The sequence below is a fragment of the Leguminivora glycinivorella genome, chromosome 16 (genome assembly GCF_023078275.1).
Source record: "Leguminivora glycinivorella isolate SPB_JAAS2020 chromosome 16, LegGlyc_1.1, whole genome shotgun sequence".
Taxonomy (NCBI): domain Eukaryota; kingdom Metazoa; phylum Arthropoda; class Insecta; order Lepidoptera; family Tortricidae; genus Leguminivora; species Leguminivora glycinivorella.
Window position 1 is genome coordinate 8,572,654 of NC_062986.1, and position 18,370 is coordinate 8,591,023.

General features: G+C 39.6%; 1 protein-coding gene across 5 annotated transcripts in view; it reads right to left on the reverse strand.

Moving 5' to 3' along the window:
- LOC125235021 overlaps positions 1-18,370 on the reverse strand; it is a 78,685-nt gene that overhangs the window by 36,860 nt on the left and 23,455 nt on the right. For 4 of the 5 annotated variants that reach the window (XM_048141474.1, XM_048141476.1, XM_048141475.1 and 1 more), the window contains exon 1: positions 2,319-2,420. The exons of the other annotated variant lie outside the window; for it this stretch is intronic. The gene's annotated coding sequence lies outside the window, so the exon portion shown is untranslated. Of the gene's footprint in view, positions 1-2,318; positions 2,421-18,370 lie in introns of those variants that run through there. 5 annotated transcript variants of the gene reach the window in all.

An 18,370-nucleotide genomic window follows, 5' to 3' on the forward strand; every position in this document is an offset into this window, starting at 1 on the left:
TACTTATCCGATTTCTTTGTAATTTGGATATGTTGTATATACAATTAAGGTCAATTTAAAAAAAAAAATATTGCATTATGTCATGAAAAAAAAAGAAAAAAAATTGAGTTGAAAATTAAAAAAAAAGAAAAATAATACTTGCGAGATAGCGACAGTTACCAAATTTACATATTTTATGTATAATTTAATAATGTTTAACATATATTTTTTTCAAAAATAAAAATCGGGATTAACAGTGTGAAAAAATCGGATTTGTGACATCCCATACATTGTGTTCATTCAAAATAACTTGTACAAGTTATTTGTGATTCCACTAGAACGTTTTATTCCCAACGTATTTTGAATTTAGAACGCGAGTAATTAAATTACTATTAATACTGAGTGAGTATGTTCTTAATTCCTCAAAGCTTGAAGCTATCATCAAACAGGAGCCTTTTGTATCACTTGATTAACAATCGACTCTTTCAATGGGCGATTTTCATAAAACGTTAATACACCGGGATAGTATTTTCGTCAAGTGTCAAGTAGCAAACTCTAAATATGCTGGGGCAGAGTATTAGATGGGTCTAATATCCATGTCATAAAGCTATGGCTCTACATGCTCGTGTGGGCCTTTTCTAATGAAATAAAACTTCGAATACTCTTGAAATTAATGGACTTCGAAAAAGCTTTAGCGGTGAAGACCGCACTGTATCTCTAATGCATATTCGAAAACGTGTAAGTAGTGTAGTAGAGCAAATGTCTCGGAAAGCCTTATTTTGTATGGGATTTTTAACAGCACTTCAAAAACATAGCTTACTAGCTTTTGCCCGCAGCTTCGCTCGCGTTAGAAAGAGACAAAAAGTAGCCTATGTCACTCTTCATCCCTTCAACTATCTCCACTTAAAAAAATCACGACAATCCGTCGCTCCATTTTGCCGTGAAAGACGGACAAACAAACAGACACACGCACTTGCCCATTTATAATATTAGTATGGATGTATAAACAATTTTATCCGAAATGAAATGTACACTAGTGCCTCTGATGAATTCAGAAATCAATTCGCTCTCTCGGTTCCGGTGCGTATGCACGTGGCACGCACGCGCCGCGGTTGCATAACGCAGTCACAGCGCACTGCGCAAACACGGGAGCCGCCCACCCGACCATGCTAGTATATAGGACAGTCATTAAGGTGTCAGTTTAAACTAGGTACTTTGGAAAGTTTGTAAAGAGTTAATGAGTTGGGATTTCAGTATATATCGTTTCAAGCACTTATAGAGCTTAACTTAACCCTGTCTAAAAGAGGAGCCTTTCTAGATCACGGTGTTGTGCTCCTAATTTTTCCAGAATAATCCATAAGATGCAATAAATTCTTATACTGTGCTGCTTTAAACAACTGCTCATTGTTTAAAAATGCGCGAAAAACCAAAAAATATAACGTACAAAAAATGGGGAGGATCGCGCGAAAGGTGCCTTGAGTGGCGGAACTGACGGAAGGTGACTTTTGTCTACGACTTGCAGTGACAATTTAAATAATAAGTCCTTGCAGCTTTGATTAAAACATTCAATCTCCCTAGTTTTCATGTTTTGTTTAATTTGAATTAATGGCGTTATCGAGTGTCTATGATTTAACTAGCACTATTTGATTTAGTATAACCGAATGTTCTCCCTTACAGGTCTTTCAATTCTCGTGACATTTTTTTTATTTTTCCATAGCAGAATTTGGCATAAGTAACTGCTAACTGCTTACTTAAGTGCCATTATAGTCTATGGCGCTTAAGACCGTCGCGCGGTAGGTAACTTTTTAGCGCGAGGTCTACAGTACTACAGAATAGGTATTTGTTTTAGAAGGGAACAAAGTTCTTGTTCAACCGCACGAAAAAATTGATACCCAAGCAGAGTCGTTCAGAATGTGGAATCTTATGCGTTTCGAGGGTTTCAAGGCACGTAGGTTAACAAAGTTTACCACCGAGTGAAACACAATTTTTTTTTCACCACACCAACACTATAAAAGTATTAACAGTAGGTAAAACATTAAATCAAATTGAATGAAATCATGTCATCATACGTGAATTCTAAAAGCCAACTTTGAGCATCAAGTTACAATTTGTATGAAATAACTATGCTTTCTTGTGGTGTTGTAAAAACGTACAGTCAAAAGTGTACATTAATAAATTATTTAATAAGTTTAAAACTTTGCGCACAACATAACACGGACTTAAAATTAGTGTAGGTATTTAAAAATATATAACACACATCGACACGAGAACTAAACACTTTGCGCAAACAGCTCTCGTAGCTTCAGACTTTTCTTCAAGCGCTACGAAGAAGCACTTACTTGGAGCTTTCCCGTAACGAGTCTACGTATCGCGTAGCGTAGCACAGTTCAGTTCGGTATTAGGCACAGTCCAACACACACTTCCACAACTTCCACAGGAGCCGCGCGGCCACTCCACAGGACAGTCAAAAACAAATTGTGGACTTTTTTACACAATAATTCAGTTAAATCACATTTAGTGGGGGACGACAATAGGAGAGCATTGATGTGGGCGAATCACACCATCGCCACGCATCGCTAATTTTCCATGATGACCCCGCACTAACCGAACGAGCCGTGCGCCATGCCCCATACATTCGAAAACGCTCTAACTCTTTACAAGCCCCATATCTATGTATCACTCTTTTCCATTGAATGATAGTATAGACTGGGATCATATTAAAATACCTTTGTCATTGTTGGCCAGAATTCACTGTGCTCATTAAAACTAATACGTATTGAACTATAACTGTTAGGTATTCTTTTTCGACAATGCCGTTATGTTTGGGAAAATGCGGTTGAAAAGAAATCAGTGACCATAAATCTACGTAACAAGCCTACTCCCCTTTTCAATATACAGAACAAACCATTTGTTGGCCAATTTAACTGTGTTAAGTTTTTGCTGCAGAGCAGAATAAGCATAATAATGACATTTGTCAGTGATCAACAACGTAGGTAAAGTACGAAAAAGCTGGCTAGCTAAGTACGAAATAGACGATAATAATACATAAAAATTAATGAATGAATCTCAATCTGATGACTTTATTAAATATCAAAAAACAAGACAAAAATTTCTCTTCAGAGACATGCTGAGGCTAGTAGTAGTAGTGATAATTAGGTTTGGTTTGCTTAAGAGCAAATTGTTATGTTTTTTGTCCTCCCTTGTATCAAAATCGAATTATATGATGATGATCGATCCTATTACATAATAACGAAGACACTATGTCACAATAATAAATTATGACACATTAGGCAATAAAATGTTGTGCAATAATTGGAACTGGATATAGTCTCTCAGTAGGCCTAGCACATGATGGCCGCGGGAGTATGTCGCCGCGAGATAGACTACCCGTCCTTATGTCATTAATACAGTTAGAAGAAGACATGGCATCTATCTCGCGGCGACATACTCCCGCGGCCATCATGTGCTAGGCCTACAGGAGGTGGAAAGCTCAGCGAAATAAAACTCAAGTATAGGTACTATTGAAAATTATTTCTATACTCAGATGATTTACCTTAGCTTAAATCCAGCGAGCTTCTAACAAGACGCATCCAAGTTGATGTACACTCAGTGACCCCAAACCGTGCGCTTTTCCGGAAACCAACAACAATGGCGGCCAATATGGCGGCCGGCGCGCGCGCCGCTCCGCGAAACCTAGTGATAAACATCATTAAATCATTACAAATGATACAATTATCATTACTTTGTTTCAAACTGACCTTGACAGCGGTTACAGCGTTCATCTCGCGCAGATTCAAATGAAGATTGCAGGTCGGCCTCTCGGTTCAGAGAATTTATTCAATATGATGTCAAACTCATATAATAAGGGCGGATCTCCTGTCATGTCTAAGCACTTATCAATCATCTCGTTTAATCCATTTGGTTAATTCAGTTCAGATATTTCTCTGTAATGGAAATGGACAATGCTGCTATCCGGTACCGAGCTTTGACCCTCAAACAGCTTACAATAATACCCGTCCAATTTCAAAATAAAAAGCAAAAATATACTAAGTCACATAAGTATTATTACGTGAGCGCGAGACGTATCATCGGTCAAATATTGATAAGTATATCTGCCATTTCTCGGCACTTAAATATTTACACTACCTAAGAAGTTAACGCTTTGTTAATATTGACGGTGCTAACTGATAATTCTATTTCACAATTTTTTTACATTTTTAAAATAAATTTTGTTAGAATTGAATAAAAATATCGTTTATAGGGACCTCTTTGATTAACTATACAAAGTTAATAAAAGCTTGTAAAAACCGTTAACTCAGGTAATGGGGGCATTGGAAATGGGAGTACCCGATTGGTATGAGTTATAGCATTTTTTCCCCTCCTACAAAAAATGCATTGGAAATGGGTAGGTTTCCAAATTATACTTCGTGAATTTCCACTTTCATCAAAGAATGCTGTTTAGCCTTCTTTAATAGCAAGTCTACTTTAAATTCCGGAATTCGGGAATTAATGCAAGTATTGAGTTGACAGAATTCACTAAGGGTCAGTTGCATCAACAGACATATCAACCACACGCAGCAGAAGTCTATGAAATTTCCTATCCATTCCCATCCTAAGATACTTCGACCCGCACTCCTGTAAGAGCGTCTATTGCGCTACGCACACTTACTCATAGGTTGCTTAGCAATACCCTTCTTGAAATGAAAGTAGGTCACAAACTTAAACCTGACTGTATAGAGGTACATGTTAGTGCAGAAATAAATATGTACTGTTCTGAGATTTTAAGTAAACTTTATAGGTATGTATATGTGAACCATAATCTAGGTAACCGTCCTACTATTCTCTCAAACTAAGTACATAACTACATACCTACGTAGCCTATCCCTACTGGATAGGTACAGTCAAGTGTAAAAATATGGGTGCGTACAACTTATCAAAAATATGTCCCATAGCACTTTATGTCGGCGGAATAAGGTCTCGGTACATATTTTTGAGCGGATAAAATCGATACGTATTTTTGCACTTGACTGTACAGAAGTGTGCGCTATACAGTAGGCACTAATGTACCTAGGTAGTATGTGAGCTTACATAAGCTTACTATTAAAATTATATTCTGTGCTTCTAACCTCAACTTTAAAAATTAAAAAAAAAATTTAATCATTATTCTAAATTTTTAATTTGTATATATGAACTGTAATTGTTGACGTGTAATATATCTGGGCATTTACGAAATAAATGAATATGAATAACAGTTATTGTAGATTATCGAATAGGCTTAGGCTTGGGATAGGCAGATACATAGTTTGTTTCTAATGGGATGGCCATATTCTCCTAGCCTAACACCATTGATGGTGGAATATCAAACACATAGTTTCTGTATAACCATCCGAAAATCCTGAATAACTGTGTGCGGACTACTGACGAACGTTTCACAAGTTTTGTCCTTTTTTCAATACGTAGGTGTCGCGTTATATCTGATATCTATCCTTTCCATGGGTGGAGAATCTATTTTCTAAGCCAGTGGTTCGCGATTAATAAACGTGGGCCGATTCCGCTATCTACAACGTGTTTCCGGTATCACTCAAAACCTCAGACACCCCAACTGATTTTTATTTTTTTAAACTCATCTAGAGTATTCATCTTCTAATCTGATGGTTACTTTTTTTAAAATAGATTTTTAAATTTTCTGTACAGCTCTACTTGACTTTTAGCTCTACACTCAATAAAATAATTGCTAACTACCATCATAAACCATTAAACTATTTATTTGTGTACGTTACTGCAACGACATAAGGTTTACCAATAGACAGCTAAGATGTCACTGTAAAACACTTTAAAGCTTTGTCACAGTAAACTTCAAATACCCAATATTCAAAATGACAAGGTTGTAATCAGGTACGAGTTCAATTTGTTATGACTTAAGATAAACATTAAGATTAAACTGACAAACAACGTCAAACTCGTAGCGGAAGAAATAATCGCCCAAGTAACCAGCCAATATTAATACCCCCAAATACTGAAAAAGGTAAACAACCTCTAGCAATGCGATATACACAATGTTGTATTACGAATACAATAGAATAGGCAACATAAAAAATAACTAATAATACTAATTTAAATAAAAATATTACCCCCATCAAGATATAGCTCAATCGATTCTACTCTCGATTTTGAACAAACGGTTTTCAGGTTTTTAGTGTTAAGTGAAACACGGTGTATAAGGATTTGGTAATGGTTGGATTATACCAATAATACAAATATACAAAAAAGTGCTTTATGGAATGGTTACTTTTATCAATTTTCAAGCTGAGATTTTAAAGCCAAATATTTTGATGTCTCTTGGCTAATTTGCTTACACTTTATTGTTCTCTGTATTTATTTCATTCTTAGGCTATGTATTTTACAATATAATGTATGCACCGTGTTTTTTTTTGTTTTCCGTTAAATTCGACACGCAGTTAGGTTCATCATCAGGAACCACCCTGTATATCGCTTTTTGTTAAATTAAATTTTTTTTTGTTTTCCATACATAATAAATGGATTATTTACTGTGAGAGGACCTTTAATCATAACATTTATGCACATAATTTGTTAAAAGTGTGTCATGTGTTAATTTAATATCTTAAATACGAGGGCTGATTGGAAAGTTCGCGGCCTGACCATTAAAAAAAAACTTAGTTTCTTTTTTCTGCCGTCATTTTGAACTGTCATTATTTAGTTGTCATCCCGCGAAATTTTAATTAAATGCAATATTTTAAAATAAGTTTTTCCTCTCATTTAAAAATACGTGTAAGCAGTTTTTTCACAATGGACAATTTGGAGCAACGTGATGTAATTAAATATCTTCATAAAAAAGGATTGACTGCGAAACAAATTTATGAAGATATGCAGTGTACATTAGGGCAATCCGGTCCATCATATACGATGGTAAAAAAGTGGGCAGCTGAATTTAAGCGGGGACGAGTCAGTATCGCAGATGACCCTCGCTCCGGGAGGCCAACTACTGCGACCAATCCAAATAATGTGGCAACTGTATGCAAAATGATAATCCAAGACCGACGGTTAAAAGTGAGAGAAATAGCCGACATCGCAGGCATCTCCTATGAAAAAACTCAAAACATTATAGTTAACGAATTAGGGTTTTCCAAGGTGTCGGCGAGATGGGTTCCAAAGCTCCTTTCAGTGGAACAAAAAATCACTCGTCTAACAATTTCACGCGACTGTCTAGACCTGTATGAAGCTGACCCTCAAGACTTTTTGGACAGATATGTTACTATGGATGAGACATGGGTCTACCACTATACGCCCGAGACTAAACAGCAATCAAAACAGTGGGTTCGTGCTGGATCTCCGCCACCCAAAAAGGCAAAGGCCATTTTGTCGGCAAATAAAGTTATGGCATCAGTGTTCTGGGACGCAAAGGGTGTAATAATGGTTGACTATCTCCAAAAAGGTACGACTATAAACTCGGACTATTATTGCGAACTTTTACGTCGATTACGTCGACTTTTACGTCGACTTTGAAAGTAAAAAGACCTGGAGTGCTGACAAAGAAAGTTCTTTTCCACCAGGACAATGCACGCGTGCATACGTCACTAAAGTCAATGGCAGAAATTCATAATTGCGGGTTTGAATTATTGCCGCATCTGCCTTATTCACCCGATTTGGCACCATCGGACTTCCATTTATTTCCAAACTTAAAAAAACACATGGGTGGTAAGAAATTTTTGACCAACGACGAGGTCCAAGCTGAAGTGGATACTTATTTTGAAGGCCTGGAGGAAATTTTTTTTAAAAGTGGTATAATGGCTTTGGAATCCAGATGGAATAAGTGCAAAGACCTTAACGGGGACTACGTAGAGAAATAAAAATATTATAAAAAAACTTTGGTTTTGATTTCATATTTAAGCCGCGAACTTTTCAATCAGCCCTCGTAGGTAATAGTATAAGAAGAAACAGGATAATTTTGCGCTTCTAAAACCTAGAAATACGTAGCTCTTTCTTAACAGATATAAAACATAAAAATATATTGTATCATTAATATCATTATCAGGCTATGGAAACCTCAGGTACTACCTACTACCTATTATATCAGTAACTTCATAACTTGTCCCATGCAGTGAACATGATTGCAAACAATTAAATTTAATTGCCCCCGACTACCTAAGTACCTATTATGTAAACTGTGCGCCAACAATAAGATAAGACACTATACAATACCATAGATATCGTTTTACATTGCTGCATTTTTTCAGCCTCGGGCATATTTGTTATTTTTAAGAAGCGATGCATTTGTATATTGCCTTTTGTCGTACTAATGTCTATGTTTAGAGATAACGCTTCGAACTTAACCTTGAAAGGCTTAAGAAGTGGCTATTTTTGCACAGCACGGCATGGCAGCGTGTTTATTTCTATTACGAATAAAATAAAACTTTAGAGTACACTGTAGTCTGCACCTTCAGGTAGTTAAATAACCGTGTATTTTTTCTACATTTTCGGGTAATTGAAAGCTTTACCAGTAAACCATTAATTCACATGTAGAATCTTTGACCAATAAAATACGTTAGGTACTTACTTTTGGTGGTTTGTTTCCAATTTTTAATACCTAAAGATGCAGACTAAATTGAATAAGCAAAAAGTTAAGTTTATTTATGAAGCTGATTGCCTTTGATGAAATGCCTATATATAATTTATTATGGTTCGCAAATGACAGATTTAAATATTTTGTAAAGAAAGCTGGACTGCAATAACTGAGGGGCTAATATATTTTTTCATTTCCTTTTTCACATACCAGTACCACACGGTACTGGAGCCAGACCAACATAAGTTATCAATGATTTGATACCACAGATTGCGCAAGTGTTACTTTAAATGTCAAACTCTTATAAACTTATTAACAGACATCGGTTTCCGTGTAGTGGAGTAAAAGTAAGGTACCCTGGACATAATTCAATAACTCGTCCTTTTTGATATTTTATTGGGTATTATTATTAAGCATCAAATAGTAATTATGTACATAGATAAAAAAAAAGACGATCGTATTCATATCTTATAAAAATCATGAGATAAAGTACATTATCCCACTTTTCGCTAACAGCAAAATAGTTAACCGAAAACTTTGTTAGATTAACTTTGTGGTGCACTCAGATGCGATCAGTTATTAGCGATATTACACAGAAAATAAATCTGATTGTGTACTTTTTTTTACCGTTTTCATTTAATGTGAATATCTAGGTAGGTAAAAATGGTGACCATGATATATATATCAATTTGCATTGTATCTATATAATATAAAGCTACAACCCGACTGACATTTTTCAAAAAATGGGCAGAAGGAGTTTTCGCAGGTGGCAGTGTTTGGTGTGGTCGTATAGAGTTTGGTCCTGCGACCCCGGATAGAAAAGACCGTCGGTCTACCGGTTCCGGGTAAAAAAATGTTGGACGGCCTGGCCAAACGGCTGGACTTAGCCGGGGAGTGTTCGACCAAATGTCATAGAGGACCCTGGGCAGTTTTTGACGCCGCCATTTTTTTTTCAAAATGGCCGACTTTTTTTTTTGACGATTTTTCAAGTTTGTCGTAGAGAGCTCAAATTTTGGTCATAGAATCTCCAAGCGGCCTTGATTCGAATGAAATAAAAAAAAATTGAAAAATGCTATAAATGTGGGAAAACTGGCCACTTTTATTTTGTATGGCAACTTTTAAACCGTAAGAGATAGCCGAGGAGTGCTCGACCAAATGTCATACAGGTCTCGGAGTAGAAAAAAGTTGCATTAAAAAAAATTCAAAATGGCCGACTTTTTTTTTTGAAAAATTTCAAAATGGGCCTAGCGCGCTGAGATTTGGCACACGGGTGGACGGTCGCCCCAAGATTTATATTCAAAAAGAAAATTTTGAAAAATTCAAAATGGCGGCCTTTGAGGGCCAATTGAAATTTGAATGGAGGTTTTTCTTTTAATTACCATAGCTCCGTAACGGTACAAAGAAGTGAAAAGTGCTCAAACAAATGTTATACAGTCACCCGAGGCCCATCGAATGGCATTCAAAAAAAATCAAAATGGCCGACTTTTTTTTTTGAAAAATTTCAAAATGGTCCGAGCGCGCTGAAATTTTGCACACGGGTGGACAGCCACCCTTATATTAGTATACAAAAAGAAAATTTTGAAAAATTCAAAATGGCGCCCTTTGAAGGCCAATTGAAATTTGTATGGAGGTCTTTTTTTTTAATCCCCATAGCTCCGTAACGGTAGGGAAAAGCTTAAAAGTGCTTGAACTAATGTTGTACAGTTATCTGAGGTCCACCGAATGGCATTTACAAAATTTCAAAATGGCCGACTTTGAAATTTTTTTTTTTTATTTTCGGTCCGAGCGCGTTCAAATTTGGCACGTGGTAAGAACGGGGGCCAAAAATAGAAATGAGAAAAAAAAAATTTGGAAAAGTCAAAAACGGTGGCGAGAGGGGACAAAGTCAAATTTCCCTACCAGTTTGTATAGAGGTTTTTTTTTTAAATCCCCATAGCTCCGTAACGGTAGAAAAAAGGTTAAATGTGCTTGAACTAATGTTGTACAGTTATCTGAGGTCCATCGAATGGCATTTACAAATTTTCAAAATGGCCGACTTTGAATTTTTTTTTTTTATATTTTCGGTCCGAACGCGTTCAAATTTGGGACTTGGTAAGAACGGGGGCCAAAAATAGAAATAAGAAAAAAAAAATTTTGGAAAAGTCAAAAACGGCGGCGAGAGGGGACAAAGTCAAATTTCCCTACCAGCCTGAGGGAGCGTTCTACAGCCCGACGGTCATTGCTCCGGTCCAAGTTCCGAGCTGCGTACAGACAGTGCTCCCAAGCAAGAAAATATAAGTAAAGGTGTCTAAAAAGCGACGCGGCGGGCCGGAGGCCGCAGGCCGGAGGCCCAACTTCCCTACAAATCTTACAATCCCCACAGTAACTACGCGGAGGGCCGAAGGCCCGGAGCGTGTCTGACAGGCTCCCAAGTACGCGAAGGCCGCAGGCCGAGCTGCGGGCAGAGTGCTCCCAAGCACGCGAAGGCCGCAGGCCGAGCTGCGTGCAGACTGTGCTCCCAAGAAAACAATAACAAAAAGTATCTAAATAAGCGAAGCGGCGGGCCAAAGGCCCGACGCGGAGCTTCGAAACCCAGCGAAGGCCGAAGGCCGAGCTCCGCGTAGGGCCGAAGGCCCGGAGCGTCCCTGACCGGCTCGCCGGCGGACCGGGAAGTTGGAGCTTAAACACGACCCAATAGTAAAAGTGTCTTAGAGAAGCGAAACGACGGGCCGGAGGCCGCAGGCCGTAGGCCCGTCGTGAGCTTCTCAAGACCTTTTACTATTGGGTCGTGTTTAAGCTCCAACTTCCCTACAACCCCCACAGTAACTACGCGGAGGGCCGAAGGCCCGGAGCGTGTCTGAGAGGCTCCCAAGCACGCGAAGGCCGCAGGCCGAGCTGCGGGCAGAGTGCTCCCAAGCACGCGAAGGCCGCAGGCCGAGCTGCGTACAGACTGTGCTCCCAAGCAAAACAATAACAAAAAGTATCTTAACAAGCGAAGCGGCGGGCCGAAGGCCCGACGCGGAGCTTCGATACCCAGCGAAGGCCGAAGGCCGAGCTCCGCGTAGGGCCGAAGGCCCGGAGCGTCCCTGATCGGCTCGCCGGCGGACCGGGAAGTTGGAGCTTAAACACGACCCAATACTAAAAGTGTCTTAGAGAAGCGAAAGGACGGGCCGGAGGCCGCAGGCCGTAGGCCTACAACTCTCACAGTAACTACGCGGAGGGCCGAAGGCCCGGAGCGTGCCTGAGAGGCTTCCAAGCACGCGAAGGCCGCAGGCCGAGCTGCGGGCAGAGTGTTCCCAAGCACGCGAAGGCCGCAGGCCGAGCTGCGTACAGACTGTGCTCCCAAGCAGAACGATAATCAAAGTGTCTAAAAAGCGACGCGGCGGGCCGAAGGCCCGACGCGGAGCTTCGAAACAAAACCCAGCGAAGGCCGAAGGCCGAGCTCCGCGTAGGGCCGAAGGCCCGGAGCGTCCCTGATCGGCGCGCCGGCGGACCGGGAAGTTGGAGCTTAAACACGACCCAATAGTAAAAGTGTCTTAGAGAAGCGAAACGACGGGCCGGAGGCCGCAGGCCGCAGGCCCGTCGTGAGCTTCTCAAGACACTTTTACTATTGGGTCGTGTTTAAGCTCCAACTTCCCTACAACGCCCACAGTAACTACGCGGAGGGCCGAAGGCCCGGAGCGTGCCTGACAGGCTCCCAAGCACGCGAGGCCGCAGGCCGAGCTGCGGGCAGAGAGTGCTCCCAAGCACGCAAAGGCTAAAGCAAAAAAGCAAACAAGCAAAGCATTAAATCAAACAAGCAAAGCAAAAAAACATAAAGCAAAGCAAAAAACAATAAAGCAAAGCAAAAAAACAAAAAGCATAAGCAAAGCACAAAAGCAAAACAAACAAAGAACACCGCGGGGCCCTCGGGCCCCGCGCACCTTTAAAAAACTAGTTAAGTATATATAGACATTTAACACCGATCTTAAACATATATTTTTAACGCTTAAATAAACATGAATTTCTCAGTAGGTATAAATTGTAACTGAGATTTTTTTGCTTAAGACCAGGTTTTTGTGTACTATAATCATGATTTTATCAAAATTAATACTGTGAAGGTCGCGCTTAAGAAACTGTAAATGTCAGTAATTTAAAAGGGTGCAAAGTTGTCGTAGAGCGGCTGTCGCGGGGCGGGGGAGCGCGCGGGGCGCGGGCCTGGGAGAGCGCGCCGCGCACCGGCCGCGTCACCGCGGCGGATCGGTTAATAGGTTAGGGACGTAAGGTACCGGCCACACCAGAGCGTCGCGTGTCTCGGGGCGCGGACGGACGTCCGCGCCACGCCACCTGAGTGTAATTCAAAAATCGTCTCCTCAGTACATTTTGTATAGGAAGGACGTAAGACGCGCCCCAGGCGGCGTGGCGCGCGCCGCGCCGCCTGGGACTTGGTGCCAATAGGACCATCTCGGGGTTATACCCGTTCGATTAAAAAAATAATTTGAAAATCGGTCCACGATTCTCGGAGATATCGAGTAACAAAAAAACCGACCAAGAGCGTGTCGGTCCACGCTCAGTGTAGGGTTCCGTAGTTTATCGTATTTTTCTCAAAACAATTTTCCTAGAAAGTCTTTATAAAGTTCTACTTTTTTGATCTTTTTTCATATTTTTTTAAACATAAGGTTCAAAATATAGAGGGGGGGAGGGGGGACGCACTTTTTTTCCTTTAGGAGCGATTATTTCCGAAAATATTAATATGATCAAAAACCGGCCAAGAGCGTGTCGGGCCACGCTCAGTGTAGGGTTCCGTAGTTTTCAGTATTTTTCTCAAAAACTACTGAACCTATCAAGTTCAAAACAATTTTCCTAGAAAGTCTTTATAAAGTTCTACTTTTGTGATTTTTTTCATATTTTTTAAACATATGGTTCAAAAGTTAGAGGGGTGGGGACGCACTTTTTTTTTTTCTTTAGGAGCGATTATTTCCGAAAATATTAATATTATCAAAAAACGATCTTAGTAAACCCTTATTCATTTTTAAATACCTATCCAACAATATATCATACGTTGGGGTTGGAATGAAAAAAAAATCAGCCCCCACTTTACATGTAGGGGGTACCCTAATAAAACATTTTTTTCCATTTTTTATTTTTGCACTTTGTTGGCGTGATTGATACATTGGTACCAAATTTCAGCTTTCTAGTGCTTACGGTTACTGAGATTATCCGCGGACGGACGGACAGACAGACAGACAGGGGGAAACTATAAGGATTCCTAGTTGACTACGGAACCCTAAAAAACATTCAGTCGAATTGAGAACCTCCTACTTTTTTTGAAGTCGGTTAAAAAAACAACCTTTATTGCCGGCCGGCAAACGGCTAACCGATTGAAACAGAAACATAAATGAAAAGAGAGGGCGAACGGCGACACCTGTGTGTCGGCGATTTCAAAGGTAAGCGCACGTGCACCCGACCCGATCTCGCTACCTACGCCCAGGTGCGGGCGCGGCTTTCGACCTTCGCGCCGTGCAATAGAATTTAATGTCGGCTGCTCGTGTGCGGTCTGTTTGTTTTATAGAGTGGCGGCATTTTCAACATCAAAGGGCAAAATTCTGCAAAATTTTGTGCAAAATTCTGTTATATCAATAACTTCTCACGTCACTAGATTATCGACTTTGAATGTCGAGTATATTTATAGTATCATCACTTTATTTCAGTGTACGAATTTCGTATGTGTTAAAAATCATTGTTCTAGCTTCATAAACCAGGAGGAAATAATGGAGAGCGTTTATATGTCTTGTTTTGCCTTAACACTTTCGCTACCAAGAACCCGACTGTCGGGCACACCGCTCGTAGAAGCGTAGCCGATTACATGGGTTTTCCCGTATGTAGCGAAAATGTCGTAGCGCCGCGTAGAGCCCGGTTTCGAAAGTGTTAATTCAATATCATCACATATTTTTGTTGCTGATAAAATAATACATCCTATATATCAAGGCCTTGTAGCTCGGCGAAAGAATCGTGATCGCGGAGTGCGCCGGCACTGATTATAATTATTTTGTCCAGTTATTATAATAACCTATACAAAAAGTACCGATAGAATAGGTATTCTAATCTATATCTGCATAGAACTATTTAAAACAAACCACAAAAGTTCATAGTTGATCGTTATTGGTACAGTCAGCAACTCAGCTGTGAATACAGATAAAGTGCCAAATATATGTAGGTATACACATACCTTAATGTACCAAGTACCAACACTTGTACAGGAAATAAAATACTCTATACATATTTTTGGCACTTTGTCTTGCCAGCTGTGTTGTTGACTGTACACGATCTAAAAAGGAGCCGAACGGTTATTATAATTACGCGGCGACTTGCGTAGTCGGCGGCCGCGCGATACATAGTGCTGTCTCTGTTCAGGCCCCGTAGCCGAATGCCATTTCTCCGACGCGAAACGAAAACGAAACGCAGTCTGGCTCTGTCGCGCCAATACGCAAGAGCGATAGAGATAGATATCTACTAGCGTTTCGTTTCGTGAGCGTTTGTGCCATTCGGCTACGCACCCTGTTCTCACTACCACGAATTTGAAGAACAATATTGCTGTCTCTCTCAATCTTTAGGCGTCATTCATATATTACGTCATACTAAATGTGACAATCCATGTTAAAGGATTAAAAAAGCGTGATATTGGGGGGTCCAAATAGTAGTCCATAAACCACGTCTTTGACCAACGTGAGTGATATCTCTGTCACTCTTTACGTCTTTACTAACAGAAATTTAAATAACAATAGTGCTATCTCTGTCACTCTTTACTAACAGAAATTTAAATAACAAAAATGCTATCTCTGTCACTCTTTACTACCAGGAACTTAAATTATTATAGTGCTATCTCTATTCTCTGTCACTCTTTACTATCAGGAACTTAAATTGTTATAGTGCTATCTCTGTCACTCTTTACTACCAGGACCTTAAATTATTATAGTGCTATCTCTGTCACTCTTTACTGTGTGCGGGAAGTGCACATACCACGAGTTTGACTAACATGAGTGCTATCTCTATCACTCTTTACTACCAGGAACTTTAATTATGATAGTGCTATCTCTGTCACTCTTTACTACCAGGAACATAAATTTTATTATTACAGTGCTATCTCTGTCACTCTTTACTACCAGGAACTTAAATGATTATAGTGCTATCTCTGTCACTCTTTACTGTGTACGGGAAGTGCACATACCACGAGTTTGACTAACATGAGTGCTATCTCTGTCACTCTTTACTACCAGGAACTTAAATGATTATAGTGCTATCTCTGTCACTCTTTACTTCTAGGAACTTAAATATTTTTTTCGGTTTCGGTTTTGGTCTTGGTTTCGGTGTCGGTTTTGGTGTTTTCGGTGTCGGTTTCGGTTTCGATTTCGGTTTTCGTTTCCATTCCCGTTTCGGTTTCCGTTTTCGTTTTCAGTTTTGTTTTTGTTTAAACTAACAGAACTAAAACTAAAACCAAAACCAAACCAGAAACGGGAAACCGAACACGGGAAACCGGATATCGGATACCGTATATCGGATGCTGGTCACCGGTTACTGTCTACCGTTTACCGGATACCGGTTACCGTCTACCGGTTACCGGTCACCGTTTACCGGATACCGGTTAACGGTCATTGGTTACTGGTTACCGGTTACCGGTCACCGAATACCGGAGACCCGTCACCGGTTACCGGTTACCGGATACCGGTTACCGGATACCGGTTACCGGATACCGGTTACCGGATACCGGTTACCGGTTACCGGATACCGGTTACCGGTTACCGGATACCGGTTACCGGTTACCGGATACCGGTTACCGGTTACCGGTTACCGGATACCGGATACCGGATACCGGTTACCGGATACCGGATACAGGATACAGGATACCGGATACCGGTTACCGGTTACCGCTTACCGGTTACCGGTTACCGGGTACTAGATACCAGAAACCAGGTTTTGATTTCTGGTTTCTCATGTTACAACGTGTATAGATTAGTCGATACCAAGTCGGACACTTCCGATTAGGCGATTTCGGCTCGCATTGTTACGCAGCATTCGAGTGTTGAGTTTCTCACACATGAGGCCCCCTAATAAAATTTGTACCACTCATATTATTGATTTGACTCTCGCAACACAAACACCTCATGCCCACACAAATACACACAAAATAAAATCATTCACAAACTTCAAATCATTCAAAAACTCAACAGTCACACGCGCTCCTCGCGGTCCTCTAAGAACTCCCTCGCGAGAGTCGACACTTCAAAATGAAGCGACATCGCATCGGCTCATCATCCACAAATCCGAAAAGATCCACCGATAAATTTGTACCGGAAAGACCTCACCGCGACAATGTCATATTACCCAAATTACTTCAAAAATCCTCTGAAAGTGAAACAGTTCATTAGGTTTACCGTAAGAGTGAGTGAGACAGACACGCACTGTGCTTCAAATTTGCCTCGCCAAAATACGTTACACACGACTCGAAAGAATACAGTCTTAAGCGCCGCAAGCTTTCATACATATTACGTTGTTGTGATCCAAGCATCTCGTCAAGCTCGATAGGTACTATTATTGAGCTAACGACTTGACCAGTTTAACGTGACCTATCGGACTAATTGATTTGTATGACTTTTGTCACTTGTAATAAGGGAGCTCTCTTATACTGGACGGTGAAATATTTGTTATCGAAGCGTTTTGAAAACGCGGCGCCCTTGATATGAAACACGTGTTGACGACTCGCCGCCCGTTCCCGCTACTACTATACTAGCTATACCTACTCTGTGCACGACCTTATTCTGCAGGTAATAACGTTCATATTAAAGCGCAAGTAAGAAAAATATCAATTAAGTAATGAATCTTACATATTTGTTGTTTAATTGATTTCGTATAGTACTAAGAATATATTAACGGCAAAATTTACCATCTTTCAATTTAGTTAGGTATTTTTCCTTTCCTAAAATTATCAATATTTAAGATTTTGAACAAGCGCCAAAAGTATTGGTATAAGTTTTAATAATTTATCAACACACGTAATATTATATTCATAATAAATTGCAGGATTATGGTTAACAATATTTTCTAGTGAAATACGCCTGAAAATGTGTAACTTACTAAACCTTCTTTATAAATGATAGTTCTGTATGAATTATTTATAAAAATTAGATGTTTTTATATGAAATGCAGGTGTCACAACATAATACAAGCACTTTTTCCGGATTACATTTAATACTTTAGTTATAAAATCAAAAAATATTCAAAGTTCGTTTTTATTTTTTTTTAAATTGAATCAGAACCCTAATTTGATTAATAATTTGTATTTTAACTATCACTAATGATACTTTATACGACAGAAAAAGAAAATTACGGTTATCGAATTATGTCCAGGTCAAGCTATTTTTCCTGGTCTAGTGGGGCGAAACTACTTGACAGCTAGGGACTTCCTATATCGATAAACTCATTTATCGATACTAGTTCTAAATACTAGTGATCACACAAAGGTTTGCTTAGAAAATATTTTTTTATTAAAAGAGTATGCGCATGTGACACTGTTTGAGTTGCAGGCGTCCATAGGTTACGGTAACCGCTTTCCACCGCACCGGACCGTATGTTATATAATAAAATAAGAACTCAATTTTCTTCTTCTTTTTTGAAAACGTTTTTTAAAAGTTTACCCGTCACAATTAATTCGACGCTATTTATTTTAGACGCTATGTATGAATTTCATACTGGTCTTCAGAACAATAGTTACAAAAAACACACACAATGTTGGGGGCGGTCACTAGTATATAGAACTAGTATCGATAAATGAGTTTATCGATATATGAAGTCCCT